At 37.7% G+C, this 14,748-nt stretch overlaps 1 long non-coding RNA gene across 1 annotated transcript in view; it reads right to left on the bottom strand.

The window, feature by feature from the left end:
• Positions 1-9,741: 9,741 nt before the first annotated feature.
• Positions 9,742-14,748, bottom strand: part of LOC109270208 (uncharacterized) — a 114,343-nt gene continuing 109,336 nt past the window's right edge. Inside the window, exon 3 of the long non-coding RNA XR_008424293.1 lies at positions 9,742-10,175. This is a non-coding gene — a long non-coding RNA (uncharacterized LOC109270208). The remainder of the gene's footprint in view (positions 10,176-14,748) is intronic.

A 14,748-nucleotide genomic window follows, 5' to 3' on the forward strand; every position in this document is an offset into this window, starting at 1 on the left:
AATGCAACAATTTATGTACATTGATTTTGTATCCTGCATCTTTACTGAACTCATGTAACAGTTCTAGCAATTTTTTGGTGGAGTCTTTGGGTTTTCTATATAGAGTATCATGTCATCTGCAAATGGTGAAAGTTTGGCTTCCTCCTGGCCAATGTGGATGCCTTTTATTTCTTTTTGTTGTCTGATTCCTGTGGCTAGGACTTCTAGCACTATGTTGAATAAAAGTGGTGAGAGTGGGGGTGCCTGGGTGGCTCAGTCAGTTAAGCATCTGACTTCGGCTTAGGTCATGATTTCACAGTTCGTGAGTTCAAGCCTCGTGTTGGGCTCTGTGCTGATAGCTCGAAGCCTAAAGTCTGCTTCAGATTCTGTGTCTCCCTCTCTCTCTCTACCCCTCCCCTGCTCACACTCTGTCTCTCTCTCAAGAATAAACATTAAAAAATAAATAAATAAAAAATAAATAAAAGTGGTAAGAGTGGACATCCCTGTCTTGTTCCTGACCTTCGAGGAAAAGCCCTCAGTTTTTCCCTATTGACAATCATATTACCTGTGGGTTTTTCATATAAGGCCTTTGTTATGTTGAGGTATGTGACCTCTAACCCTACTTTGTTGAGGGTTTTTATCATGAATGGATGTTGTACTTTGTCAAATGCTTTTTCTGCATCTATTGAAAGGATTGTATGGTTCTTAACCTTTTTTTTATTAATGTGGTGTATCACATTGATTGATTTGCAACATGCAAAAGAATGAAACTGGACCAGTTTCCTACACCATAAACAAAAGTAAATGCAAAATGGATTTTGCACTGGGTGTTATATGGAAGTGTTGAATCACTGTATTGTACACCTGAAACTAATATTACACTGTATATTAACTAACTGGGAGTTAAATAAAAACTTGAAATAAACAAAATTTAGACATGACATCCTATCACTTTGGCTGTATTCTGTTGGTCAGAAACCAGTTACTAACCATATAGTAGTTACAAAGTGATATGTAAACCATGGATGGGTATTACTAAAAATATTATTTTTAAATTTATAATAACCCTTAAAACTTAAGTGGGGGAATAACCACTGATAATATTTTGTTTTATCTCCTTCCAATTTTTTCCGATGTATATAAATAATGTAAATAAATATATTTTAATGTTCTACTCTTTCAAACTTATGATCATATTATACAAGGATTATACCATATTTTTAAAACTTTTTATTTTAATATAATTTCAAATGTTTCCTACAGAAAAGTTGCAAGAATAGTAAAAAACTTTCATATACCCTTTCCCCAGATTCACAAATACATTTTTACCTCATCTTGTTACCATTCTATCTTTATATGTGTATTCATATTTATACATATTATTTGGTATAAACCATTTGAGAGAGGAAGTCAAAGACATCAATATGTATTTCCTAAGAATAAGGACATGGATTTTTTTTTTTTTTTAAGTAGGCTCCATGCCCAGCACGGGGCTTGAACTCACAACCCTGAGATTAAGAGTTGCATGCTCTACTGACTGAGACAGCTAGGCGGCCCCATTGATTCTTTTACATAATCAGAGAACAACTATCAAAATCAGGAAATTTAACATTGGTACAACTCATGGTACACAATCTATTTTCAAATCTCACTAGTTATCCCACAAACATCCTTTATAAATTGTTTTTTCTTGGTCTAAGATCAAATCTTAGGTGCATTTAATTCTCACAACTTTTAATATCTTTTAATTTAGAATAGTTCCTCACCTTTTTTGTGAGTTTCTTGACCTTGATATTTTTGAAGGGTACAAAACAGTTATTTTGTACAATGTCCTTTGACTTTGATTTGTCTGATCAGATTTTTTGCAGTTTTGGCAGGAATACCACCAAACTAATGCTGTATCCTTCTCAGTGCATCTCACCAGGTGACAAATGATACTAGTTTGTTAACTAGTTTGTTAACTGTGATCACTTTGATAAAGTAGAGCCTACTAGTTTTCTCCACTCTAATGTTACTATCTTTCTCTTTATAATTAATAAGTAATTTATGAGGAGGTACTTTGAATATGTAAATATTCCATTCTTCATTAAACCTTCACCCACTGGTTTCAGTATCCATTAATGATTTTCTACCTCCATCATTCCTTCTGTATGTTAGTTGGCATTCTACTGAAAGAAGAACTCTTCCCCTTTCTTATTTTTTATGTATTTACTTATTTATTGATTGATATAAGTATGGGCTCATAGATTTTAATTTTATAATTAATGGGTTATAATCCATTACTATCACTATTTATTTTGATGCATAAATTATCCCATATTTGGCCAGTGGGAGCTCTTCAAGTTGGCTTCTGTGTCCTTTTGATACATTCTTGTTGTTCTTTAAGAAATACCTTACTTTTTTTTTTTTTTTTTTTTTTGAGCAGCAGGCAAAAGTTTATTAGACTATAAGATTAGAAAAGAAGAATAGTAGGGAAGTTCTCTTTGTTCCTTACTTTGTTTTACAAAGATGATCTGGGGGGCGCCTGGGTGGCTCAGTCGGTTAAGCGTCCGACTTCGGCTCAGGTCATGATCTCACGGTCTGTGAGTTCGAGCCCCGCGTCAGGCTCTGTGCTGACAGCTCAGAGCCTGGAGCCTGCTTCAGATTCTGTGTCTCCCTCTCTCTCTGACCCTCCCCTGTTCATGCTCTGTCTCTCTCTGTCTCAAAAATAAATAAACATTAACAAAAAATTTAAAAAAACAAAAAAACAAAGATGATCTGGATTCATTTTGTGCTTCTCTGACACAGTCCTGGAATTAGCTATTTCTCTAAGGATCTTTAGTTCCTTTTATTGGAAAGTGGTATTTACTTCTTTTAATGTTTTTTAATGCTTATTTATTTTTGAGAGAAAGACAGTGTGATTGGGGGTGGGGGTCAGAGACAGAGGGAGACACAGAATCTGAAACAGGCTCCAGGCTCCAAGTTGTCAGCACAGAGGCCAATGCTGGGCTTGAACTTGGGAACCGCAAGGTCATGACCTGAACCTAAGTCAGATGCTTAACCAACTGAGCCACCCAGGTGCCCCGTGAAAAGTGGTATTTAGAAACCAATTTCTGGGTGATAGGTGCACTCATTGTTACTACTTAGTCATTCCTTCTAGGCCCTCTCAGCAGACAAAGCTAAGAAATATCTATATCTACTTATAATTATTTACATATCCATATCATTAAAATTGTATATATCCTTCTACTTATACATAATATATGTTAAGCATATATATATAAAAACCATGAATTCAAATTAATACCTCCAGTACCAATCCAACACTTCAGAGAATACTCTCACCTTCCACCTATTCACATCTGTAACTTTTCTTCAACAGTGAAAAAACTGGCTTCCATTATTGTCTATATATATACTCACTTGCTTAAGCTAAAATATTCAGGAAGTAGTTTCAGAATTGCCAACTCAGACCACTACAAAAAGTAAATTTATCGACTACAGTTCAATATGTGTTTATAGTTCTGGGTTTGTTTTTGTTGTTGTTGTTGTTGTTGTTTTTTTTGAGATCTCAGTGCATGACACAGACAGTGAAATGTGTAAATCCTACATGTACAATGTGATGAGTCCTAACAACTCCTGTACCTATTTTCAACACAAAATGAACAATTTCTCATGTCATTAGAGGGTTTTTCAAAAGCATGAATGTTTTTAAGCTGGTGATTATTTTATAGTATGGATGTATGATAATTGATTTTGCTATTCCTCATAATTAGATCATTAGTTGTTCACTTCATTGAAAAATAGAAACATTCTTCAGTGTTTTCTATTAAAAGCAGTGCTGCGATGAATACCCTATTAACACTGTTAAAAGGAGAATGTGATATCACTGGGTAAGTTATAGTTCTGCTGCCTTTCCTATACTGAAAAAGACATTCTGTTGAATGAATTAATCAAAATTTCAAGATTAAAAGATACTCCAATTGTTATTCCTGCAACTAAATTTGTTCTGGCCCAGTGTATTCATTTTTTTGTACCATTATGTCAAATAACTACAAATGAGGAGACCTGCAACACTAGTAATTTATTTTCTCATAGTTCAGGAAGTCAGAAGTCCAAAATCAAGATGTTGGCAAAGCTGGTTCCTTCTGGAGTTTCTGAAAGAGAAACCACCCCCATGCTTGGCTCCCTAGTACCTGAGAGCTGTTGGGCAAACCTTGGCAACCTTGTCTTACAGGTGCATCACTCCATCTCTGACTCCATTGTCACATAGCTTTTTTCTCTGTGGGTGTTCACCAAGTATTTGGATTTGGGGCCAATCAAAATCCTGTAGGACCTTATCTTAATTTAATTAATCACATCTGTAAAGATCCTATTTCCAAACAAAGTCACATTCAAAGGTTCCAGGTGGACATGAATTCTAGGGGAACATTATTCAACCCATGCCCAATATGGCTAGTCCCCTTTGCAACTTCATAATCCCTTGTCTGAACTATTGGGATTAAATGATTTTATGTTTATTTGGTTTTTTTTGAGAGACAAACAGAGACAGAATGTGAGTGGCGGAGGGGCAGAGAGAGAGGGAAACACAGAATCTAAACCAGGCTCCAGGCTCTGAGCTGTCAGCACAGAGCCTGACATGGACTTTGAACTCACAACCCATGAGATCATGACCTGAGCCAAAGTCAGTCACTTAACTGACTGAGCCACCCAGGTGCCCTGGGATTAAATGATTTTAGATTTAGATTTTAGAAAGGTAATTTAGGGTATATACTATATATTACAAAACCACCCCACCCAGTGAGTCCTGAAGCAGCACCCTAGAATCAAACATATTACTATTTCTGCAGTGAAGTATATGCATATTCATACCAAACAAGAGAAATAAAGACAATAGTTAGTTTCACATCATTTCATGTCTAACCTTGCTTCCAAATAAAAATGATTTTGTTTTTAATTTTCAGAGTTTTGGGGATTCCAGAATTGCAGATTCTGAGGTCCTAAATTTGAGCCTATTTTCAGGTGGCAATATTAAAAGTCCAAATCAAAAAGCTATCTATTGTAATGGTATAAAGCAAAAGGTCCAAGTACATCAACCTATGAGTACAACTGTGGTCACATTATATCATTCATACTTAATATTTACCAGCTCCAAAGCCATTTCTACTCAAGTAGGATTTCCAATACATTAGAAAGCTTTTCACTCCTCAGATACTTCTGGAAACTCCCAGAGCAGACATAGAGTGCCCACAGTACCATCCTGTGATGGTACTTGTTAGTATGGCAACTGAGACAGGAATTTTCAGCTGGGAATGAGCATGCAGAAGCCCTCCTCTAGGTGACTTCCTGCTGTCCTAATCTGCAACTACTCTTTGTTCCTGGAGCAAGAGCCCATTCCCAACACCATCATCCCCCCTGTTTCCTCACTGCCAGGCTTGGCAACAGATTGCAACCAACAACACTTCTGTGAAATGAGAAGGAAAATGTGACCCCTTCCTGTAATCAGCTCAGTTAGAGGTTAGCCCACACATGACTTCTAAAGTATTACAGAGTTTGCTAAAAGAACTCTTCCAGTTTGTCCTCACAATCCCTTTTCTCTACAAGTTGTACTCATGGTTCAGGATAAACTGTTTAGTGTATTCTTTTCCTGTTGTTGTCACAACAACGACGAACCAAAAACTTAGTGGATTAAAACAACACAAACATATTATCCTCTGGTTCTAGAGGTCAGAGTTTAAGATGGATCTTATGAGCTAAAACCAAGGTGTCCACAGGGCTGTGTTCCTTTCTAGATGCTCTAGAGGAGAGTATTTCTTTGCCTTTTCCACCTTCTAGATGCTCCCTTCATTCCTTGGCTCATGGCTCCTTCTTCCATTTTCAAAGCACATCACTCCAAGCTCTGCTTCCATTGTCCCATCTCCTCTCTCTTTGACCTTCGTGCCTCCCTCTTGTAAGAACTCCTGTGATTTCATGTCCCCCTCCCCCAGCCCATTAACCTTCCCATGTTGGTATCATCGGCAAAGTCTCTTTTGCCATGCAGGGTAATTATATTTGCAGGTGCTGAGGATTGATATGTGAACATCTTTGGAGGGACATTGTTCTGACTATCACAAGCTGTACTTAGAACCATCCTTCATGCCCCACACTAGCCTACTTTGCCTCCGTAGACCCTCCCTCACAGTCTACCACGCACCCTGAAACCATCCCTTCAGTTAGTCTACCTCTCTACTCCTGACCATCTCCAATTTATCAGAAATACGTAGCTAGGGGCGCCTGGGTGGCTCAGTCGGTTAGGCGTCCGACTTCGGCTCAGGTCATGATCTCGCGGTCCGTGAGTTCAGGCCCCGCATCAGGCTCTGTGCTGACCACTTAGAGCCTGGAGCCTGTTTCAGATTCTGTGTCTCCCTCTCTCCCTGACCCTCCCCCGTTCATGCTCTGTCTCTCTCTGTATCAAAAATAAAACGTTAAAAAAAAAATTAAAAAAAAAGAAATACATAGCTAAACATAGGAAGGAAAACAACATAATTTCCCAGCCAAATCTTCCCAAATTTTGTTCAGATCTTTTTCAAGTTTCCTTTGATTCAGATGATGTTTTGAGATTTGATGGAGTGGATGAGGACCCTTGGCTCTCTGAAACAACAACACACACAAAAACTTTTATTTTGTCAAACACTTCCTAATTTACAACTGACCCTCACAAAAATCTAGTTAAATATATAGGGCAAGATTTTTCTTCCCATTTTTATAGTTAAGGAAACTGAGGCTCTGAAATATTAAGTTCTTTGATAAAGGTTACATTGCAGGATAAATATAGATCAAGAAGCTATCCTCTCCATCAAATCATAATGAAGCCAAAGGAAAAAAGAAAACCACACCGTAAAGGTCAAATTATGGAAATATAAAATATAATATTCACATAAGTGTGCTTATATTTTATGGTACATGTAACGCAGTCAGGATAGCTTTAAGACAATGGAAAAACTGGATAAGTGTGACCTCTCAGGGGCCTCTTGCTTCCCCTAATTTGTTCTTCCTCTTCTAGACCCTCAACCTTTTTCTAGCCCTAGTACTTCTCCTTCATCTTTTTTTTTTAAGTTTATTTATTTATTTTGAGAGAGAGAGAGAGCGCATGAACAGGGGAAGGGCAGAGAAAGAGAGAGAGAGAATCTTGCACTGTTAGTGCAGAGCCTGTTGCGGGGCTTGAACTCATGAACTGTGAGATCATGAACTGAGCTGAAACCAAGAGCTAGATGTTTACCTGACTGAGCCACCCAGGTGCCCAGGACCTCTCCCTCATCTTGACCTTGATTATTAAGAATCCTCCTAGAAAAGCACTGTCCAATAGCAATATTATACAAGCCACATATACAATTTTAATTTTTCTTGTCCCACAATTTAAAAAGTGAAAATAGACAAGTAAAATTAATTTTAGTAATGTATTTTAACCCAACATGTTCAAAGTATTATCAATTCAACATATGATCAATATTAAAAATTGATGAAATATTTCCATTCTCTTTTAATTCTAAGTTCTCATTAAAAATCCAACGTATATTTTATATTTACAGCACATAATTTGAGCTAGCTGCATTTCAAATGCTCAACAGCCACATGTGGCTAATGGCTACCATATTAGATACTGTAGTTCTAGGACCCAAAGTACTCCAGTTGTACCTCTTTTCTCTGTTTCGATCTGACTTTTACTCTCATATTTCCAGTTAAAACTCTAGTTGCCTTTTATCCAGTTATGGAATGAATAAGTTGTGGGGATAAAAGACACAACATAGAGAATATAGTCAATGATGTTGTAATAGTGCTATATGGTGACAGATGATAGCTACACTTGGGATGAGCATAGCATACGGTATAGAGAAGTTGAATCACCATTTTGTACACCTGAAACTAATGTTAACACTGTGTCAAATATACTCAAATAAAACGAAATTTTTTAAAAAATAAAATTTTTTGAACTCAAGTTGCCTTTTGTCTAAGACATCTATTAGTGACTCTAACAAAAGTTAATGCAGTAAGTGTGTATTTATAATCTTCTTTTTGGATAAAGGAACTGTGTTCTTTTCCACTTAGTTTCTCCATCTTTCTTGGCTAAGCCAGATCCTTTGTTTCAAGAAACAGAACCTGTAGAATGGGTAGAGATATATGACTAAGAAGCAGACAAAGAACTTAATAAGATATCAAGGTGAACTATTTAAGAGCTGGGATATAATGTGAAGAAGGGATCTAAAAGAAAATAGACATTGAGGACATTAGACTAAGTGAAATAACTCAGTCACAGAAGGCCAAATACTGCATGATTCCACTAATGTGAAATATCAAAAATAGATTCATAGATGAAGACAGTAGAATGGTGACTTCCAGGGGGAAATGGGGTAGTTGCTGTTCAATGTATAGATAGCTTGAGTTATACAAGATGAAAAAGTTCTAGAGATATTCTGTATGACATTATGTTTATAGTTAACAATAATGTACTGCATGCTTAAAAATTTTTAAGAGAGTAGATCTCATGTGTGTGAATGGTTGTTTGTTTTTATCACAACTAGGAGGAGGAGAAGAAAATGGAGCCAGGGATAAAGAAGCAATATGGGAGGTTGGCCGATGAAAAAACTCCAGAGCAGATTCCGGGTATAGCCTAATTGGGGCGCAAGGAAGTTTCTGAGAAGTGCAGTTCACAGCTAGGAACTGGATCCTCTTCAATATTCTATAACACACTTGGGTAAAAAATAGAATTCATGGGGCGCCTGGGTGGCTCGGTCAGTTAAGCGTCTGACTCTTGATTTAGGGCTCACGTCATGATCTCATGGTTCATAAAATCAAGCCCCGTGTCAGGGTCTGTACTGACAGCATGGAGCCTGCTTGGGATTTTCTGTCTGCCTCTCTCTCTCCCCCTCTGCCACTTGTGTGCGCTTTCTCTCTCTCTCTCTCTCTCTCTCTCTCTCTCTCTCTCAATAAATAAATAAACATTTAAAAAATGGAATTCATTTTTAATAGCTTTTAGAGGAACTCTTGTTTCTTCTTCAATTGTGAATGAGCTGCATGGACTTCAGGGATTTATTAGGGTTACATATGTTATGCCCTATTCTAGAATTACCATGGTATAATGAGGGGGTGGGGGGTGGGGAATACAGGCTCTAAGTCAAATTATATAGGCTGTAAGAGCCTCTGCCTCTTACTAGCTCTGTGACCTTGAGTGAGTATTTGGCCTCTGTTTCTTCAGCTGAAAGCTGGAAGAATCAAAATATCTACTACAAAAGGCTGTTAGGAGTACTTAATATGAATGAGATTATATACATGAAAGCACCCATCTAGCTATTCAATAATTACAATTCCCTTTAGAATAAACTCACACCAGGGAACCTGTTAGGGTTGCAAGAATCCAAATTTCAGAGATCATTTTAAAGCTTAAGGAAAAGGACTATATTAACTGTTTCCCAAAAATAGGAGCAAGCAACAGCTCAAGTGCCCCAAACTTTGCAATCTTACCTTCAATCCCCTAAAGCTTTTTAAGTTTTCACCTTTGTGCAAATTAAAATTACAATGACTTACTAGCTTTTCACCCATTGGATTGGCAAAGATTGAAAGACTAATAACACATTGTAGCCAAGAGTCTGGAGAAACATACACCTTCGCATATTGCTGTAGGCAAAACAAAACAGCACAACCTTTGGGTAGGGTAATTTGCTAAGGTCTATTGAAATTTTCAAGGTACATATCTTTTTTATTGACAAGTTTATTTCTAGGATCTTAACATATAGATATACCCCCACATGTTTAAATGATATATGCATAAAGATTTATTACAGCATTGTTTGTAATACCAAAAGCTTATAAACAACAAGCTTGTCAGTCAAACTGAAACTGGGCAAATAATATATGACACAGCCAGACAATGGATTCTATGCCATGTTTAACAAGAATGAGGAAGTTTTGTGTGTATCAAGGTAGAAAGGTCTCCAAGATATTGTTAAAAAAAAAAATCAAAGTGCATGGATGAATACTAAGTTACCATTTATGGAGGTGGGGGTAGGGAAATACACATGCATGTGTTTCAAACTGCACAATCTCTGAAGGCACTCACCGGAAATATGTTAACTCACCGGTATCTCTGGAGAGAAACACTCAGCAGATGGCAAACCGGAGCAGGGTGTAGGAGACTTTTCATTCACTGTAGCTTTTGAATTTTCACCCTGTGCACGATTTACCTATTCCAAAACAAAAGGAATAACATTTTTTTTTTTTTTAAAAGAAAACACAGTGTGGAATAACACATAATTTGGAGTGAAAGAACTGGGTTAAAGCTGATATTTAGTGCCAGGATGATCTCAAACAAGTGATTTCCCCTCTCCAAGTGTTTATTTCTTTGGGGAAATATAGGGATAATATAACACTGTTGGGAGGACACCTGAGACACTGGAGATGATAATGCTTATAAGTAACAAAATGTTTTCATGTCTGTCTACGTGTAAGGCATGGGAAAACCCAGCTGTCTCCAGATCAGGGTATTACTCAGACTGCAACTGAGTCTCACACTTTGGGTTGATGTCACAAAGGTTCTTAGAAGTTTAAGAACAAAACACAGGGTATTATAGGGTTCCAAACCCTGCTACATACTGAAATCAAACGAGCTTTGTGAGAAGTTCTGTCTCCCACCCCCCAGATTCATGGGTCTATAGTACAGCTACTCCTTTAGATGATATGAACATGCACCAAGGTCTCAGAACCACTCATATTTCAATTCACCTAAACCTGATTCTGTCTAGAACCCTTAACAGCCAGGCAATTTTATTAAATATCATGGATCAACCTCCACTGTAGATTTTTGGTTAATAATCAAATATTTAAAAGTCAGGCTCTAAAACTAAATTACTTAAGGATACTATGCCATTGACTCATTAATTCATTTATTTAATACTTAATATCCAAATATTTGGCAAACACAATTTTCCAACTACCTGTGTCCATATTTTCAAGGAATTATATGCAAAAGTAATTTACTTCAAGAAATAAAATAATATTGACATGTGGTACATGAAAAGTTGCTGAACACATCACTAATCATCAAGGAAATGTACATCAAAACCGCCATGAAATATACTTCATACCTGTTAGAATAGCAATTATCTAAATGACAAGAAATAACAAAGTGCTATCAAGGATGTAGAGAGAGGCACCTGGGTGGTTGAGCCAGTTAAGCATTCCACTCTTGATTGTGGCTCACGTCATGATGTCACAGTTTGTAGGATGGAAATCTGCATCAGGCTCTGTGATCACAGCACAGAGCCTGCTGGGGTTTCTCCCTCTCTCTATCTCTCTCTCTCTCTCTCAAAATAAACAAACATTTTTTTATAAAAGGATGTAGAAGGGCACCTAGGTGGCTCCGTCAGTTAAATGTCTGCCTTTGGCCCAGTTCACGATCTCACAGTTTGTGGTTGGAGCACTGTGTGGGCTCTGTGCTGACAGCTCAGAGCCTGGATGGAGCCTGCTTCAGATTCTGAGTCTCCCTCTCTCTCTGCCCCTCCCCTGCTCACATTATCTCTCTCTCTCTCTCTCTCCTTTCTCAAAAATAAGTAAACATTAAAAATGTATTTATAATTTTTTGAAATAAAAAAATTAAAAAGGATGTAGAGAAAAGGGAACCCCTATGCACTGCTGGTGGAAATGTAAATTGATGCAACCACTATGGAAAACAGTATGGAGGTTCCTCAAAAAATTAAAAATAGAACTATCATATGATCCAGAAATTCCACTTCTGGCTATTTATCTGAAGAAAACAAAAAGACTAACTCAAAAAGATATATGCACCCTCATATTTACTGCAGCATTACTTACAATACTACAATATGGAAACAACCAAAGTGTCCATTGATGAATGAATGAATAAGGAAAATGTGGAAGGATATATACAATTGGATACTATTCAGCCACAAAAAAAAAAAGAACAAAACCTTGCCATTTGCTACAACAGGATGGACCTTGAGGGATTATGCTAACTGAAATAAATCAGAGAAAGACAAATACTGCATAATCTCATTTAAAGGTAAAATCCACACCACCACTCCCCTACAAAAAACAAGCTCATAGATACATAAAATAGATTGGTGGTTGCCAGAGGCAAGAGCTGGGAAGTAGGCAAAAATGGGTGAAGGGGGTCAAAAGTACAAACTTCCATTTATAAAATAAATAAGTCATGGTGACTCTAGTTAATAATATTGTACTGCATATTTGAAAATTGAGAGTAGATCTTAAAAGTTCTCATCACAAGGAAAAACTGTGTAACTACATATGATGACAGACATTAACTGGGCTTATTGTGGTGATCATTTTGCAATGTATACAAATATTGAATTATTATGTTATATACCAGAAACTAATATAATGTTATATGTCAGTTGTATCTCAACTAAAAAAATTTTGGGGGGAAGAAGTAAAATAATGCTGAGATTTCTTTGGCCATGGGTCCTCCTTGGAGGAAACATTGCTTTTGACCGCAAGCAAACAAACAAATAAACAACAACAACAGCTATATAGGGAGGATGAAAAAGAAGGCTGCAGCTTCTATAACTGAATCCAGGGGTTTAAAGAATGTGCTTGAGCTCCCCATCTCTTCCACCTCTCAGCTCTGTTTCTCTTTGTACACATTCTCTCCTACAGCAGAAAGTTTCTTGATGGCTTCCAGCAGCTGGTGCTAATATCAGCCATGCAGCTCGCACCTCACAGGAAGAGTCTTTTGTCTCTCCCCATCGCTCCAAAAAAAAAAAGCTCCAGGTTGGGCCACGTGCCTGCCTCTGAACCAATCGTTCTGGCCAAGGAGACGGAATAGTCTGAGTGACCAGAACCTGGGGCCAGGGTGAGCTTAGCTCCACTTCAACAACGTGGAAAGGGACAACAGGAAAGCTATGTATCATCAATAGTCAGGCTGGGTGAGGAAGAGGAGACAGATGAGGAATGGTAGTTTTGCTATGAAAAAAGCAGCCAGGCTGCGTCCACCAGGCTAGGGGTAGAGAAATTAAAAGGGTGCAGCCCAGGCCCTGAAAATCTATCTCAGAGCTGATGGAAAGAATCACTGTGGCTCCACAGAAACCTTAAGTATCACAAACTTTAAATTCAGCAGATAGTCTCCCGGGGCATCTGAAGTGTGGCCCAGAACAGAGCTGTGGACCACTACAGGCAGCTGCCGGATGCACCAAGCAGACTTTCTTGAAGTTGACAGATGCAAATCTCTTTTGCTTCAGACTCTGAGTCCTAACCACTATTTGCCATCACCTAAACCACTGATTGCTTCTCAAAATCTCCCCGTCCAGCACATCTGAAGGAAATGATACACTTCTCTCTGTGAAGTGGTTATTACATCAGTGATTTACAAGGGAGAAGATGGTGAGATTTTTCAGAAGGAAAGGCATGCCCCAGGCTACCGTGGCAGGGACCTAAGGAGAGGAGAGGGAAGAGAAGATTACATTTTAAAAGCTCCCTAGGTGATCCTGCTACAATCCTCCCTCTCCTTTATGTTGCAATTGAGAATCAGTATGTTCTAAATACAGATTATTGATCCTGTGGGTCATCTACTGTGACACCACCCTCCTACTCCTGGCAATTGCAAACAAAGCAGCCCCTCCTAACACAATCCAAATTTCAATACATCCAACATATCCAGTGGTGACACTTGCAAACACAATGTCAAATTGCTTAACATTATGCCCACCTGACCTAGTAAGTCCACTTCTGGAAATTAGCTCTAAAAGAAATGGAAATAATCTATACAGAAAGAGCATTAGAGGCATATAATAATAATAGTGAGGTTGGTATTGTTTTTATCTGATGCATTTATTGTTTTACAATGAGGAATTCAACGCACATGGTAGCAAATACAGATTGCAGTCTTTTTTGTTTTTTTGTTTTCTTAAGTTTATTTCTTTATTTTGAGAGAGAGCACGCAAGCAGGAGAGGGGCAGAGAGAGAATCCCAAGCAGGCTCTCCACTGTCAGCACAGAGCCCAACATGGGGTTTGATCCCACGAACCGTGAGATCATGACCTTAGCCAAGATCAAGAATCACCCAGTCCTACTGAGTCACCCAGGCACCTCCGGATTGCAGTTTTATGTAGTGATTAAATGTAAAGAGATTGTAGTAACAGAAAAATTATTAGGTAATGATATTAAGTAGAAAAATTAACAGATGATATAGCAATTATATACAATGTGCACTAAAAAGGACTTGAAAACATATTAAAATGTGACCAACATCTGTCCCTGGATGGTAAATTACCTACTTCTTTGTAATTCTCTATATTCTCCAAACTGTCTATAATGAGCATGACTGATATTTAATATTAGTAAAAATGAAACAAATTTATTGTTTAAAAGGTAATTGCATGTACACCAAAGCATTTCAGTGGATTTCCCTGGGTAAGTGGAATTGTGGATTTTGTTCTTTGCAATTTTTCACTTGCAATATTCATTGTTTTTGAGAAAAGGAAAAATAATAAAAGAAACCTATTTAAAATATGAAAAGATGGGGGGAAATGTCACTTTAGGCTCTATAAATCCAATAATTCATTCAAAGCATTTAGCGTTTCCTTCTCAACCCCTTTTGCCACCCAATTCTTTGTAACTTAGAATAATAGACCATTATCGGTTTTGCCTCATGGAAAGTCATCCCTTGTAGCATTGTAAGCCACAAACAGCAGGAAGTCACATTCACCAAGCTGTGCATTTGCAAAATGCATGAAGTCAGGAGTCAGCGTGAGCAATAGCCCTCTGCAGAATATTTCACCAGTAC

The sequence above is a fragment of the Panthera pardus genome, unplaced genomic scaffold, assembly GCF_024362965.1.
Source record: "Panthera pardus isolate Hobbes unplaced genomic scaffold, ASM2436296v1 HiC_scaffold_20, whole genome shotgun sequence".
NCBI classification, from domain to species: domain Eukaryota; kingdom Metazoa; phylum Chordata; class Mammalia; order Carnivora; family Felidae; genus Panthera; species Panthera pardus.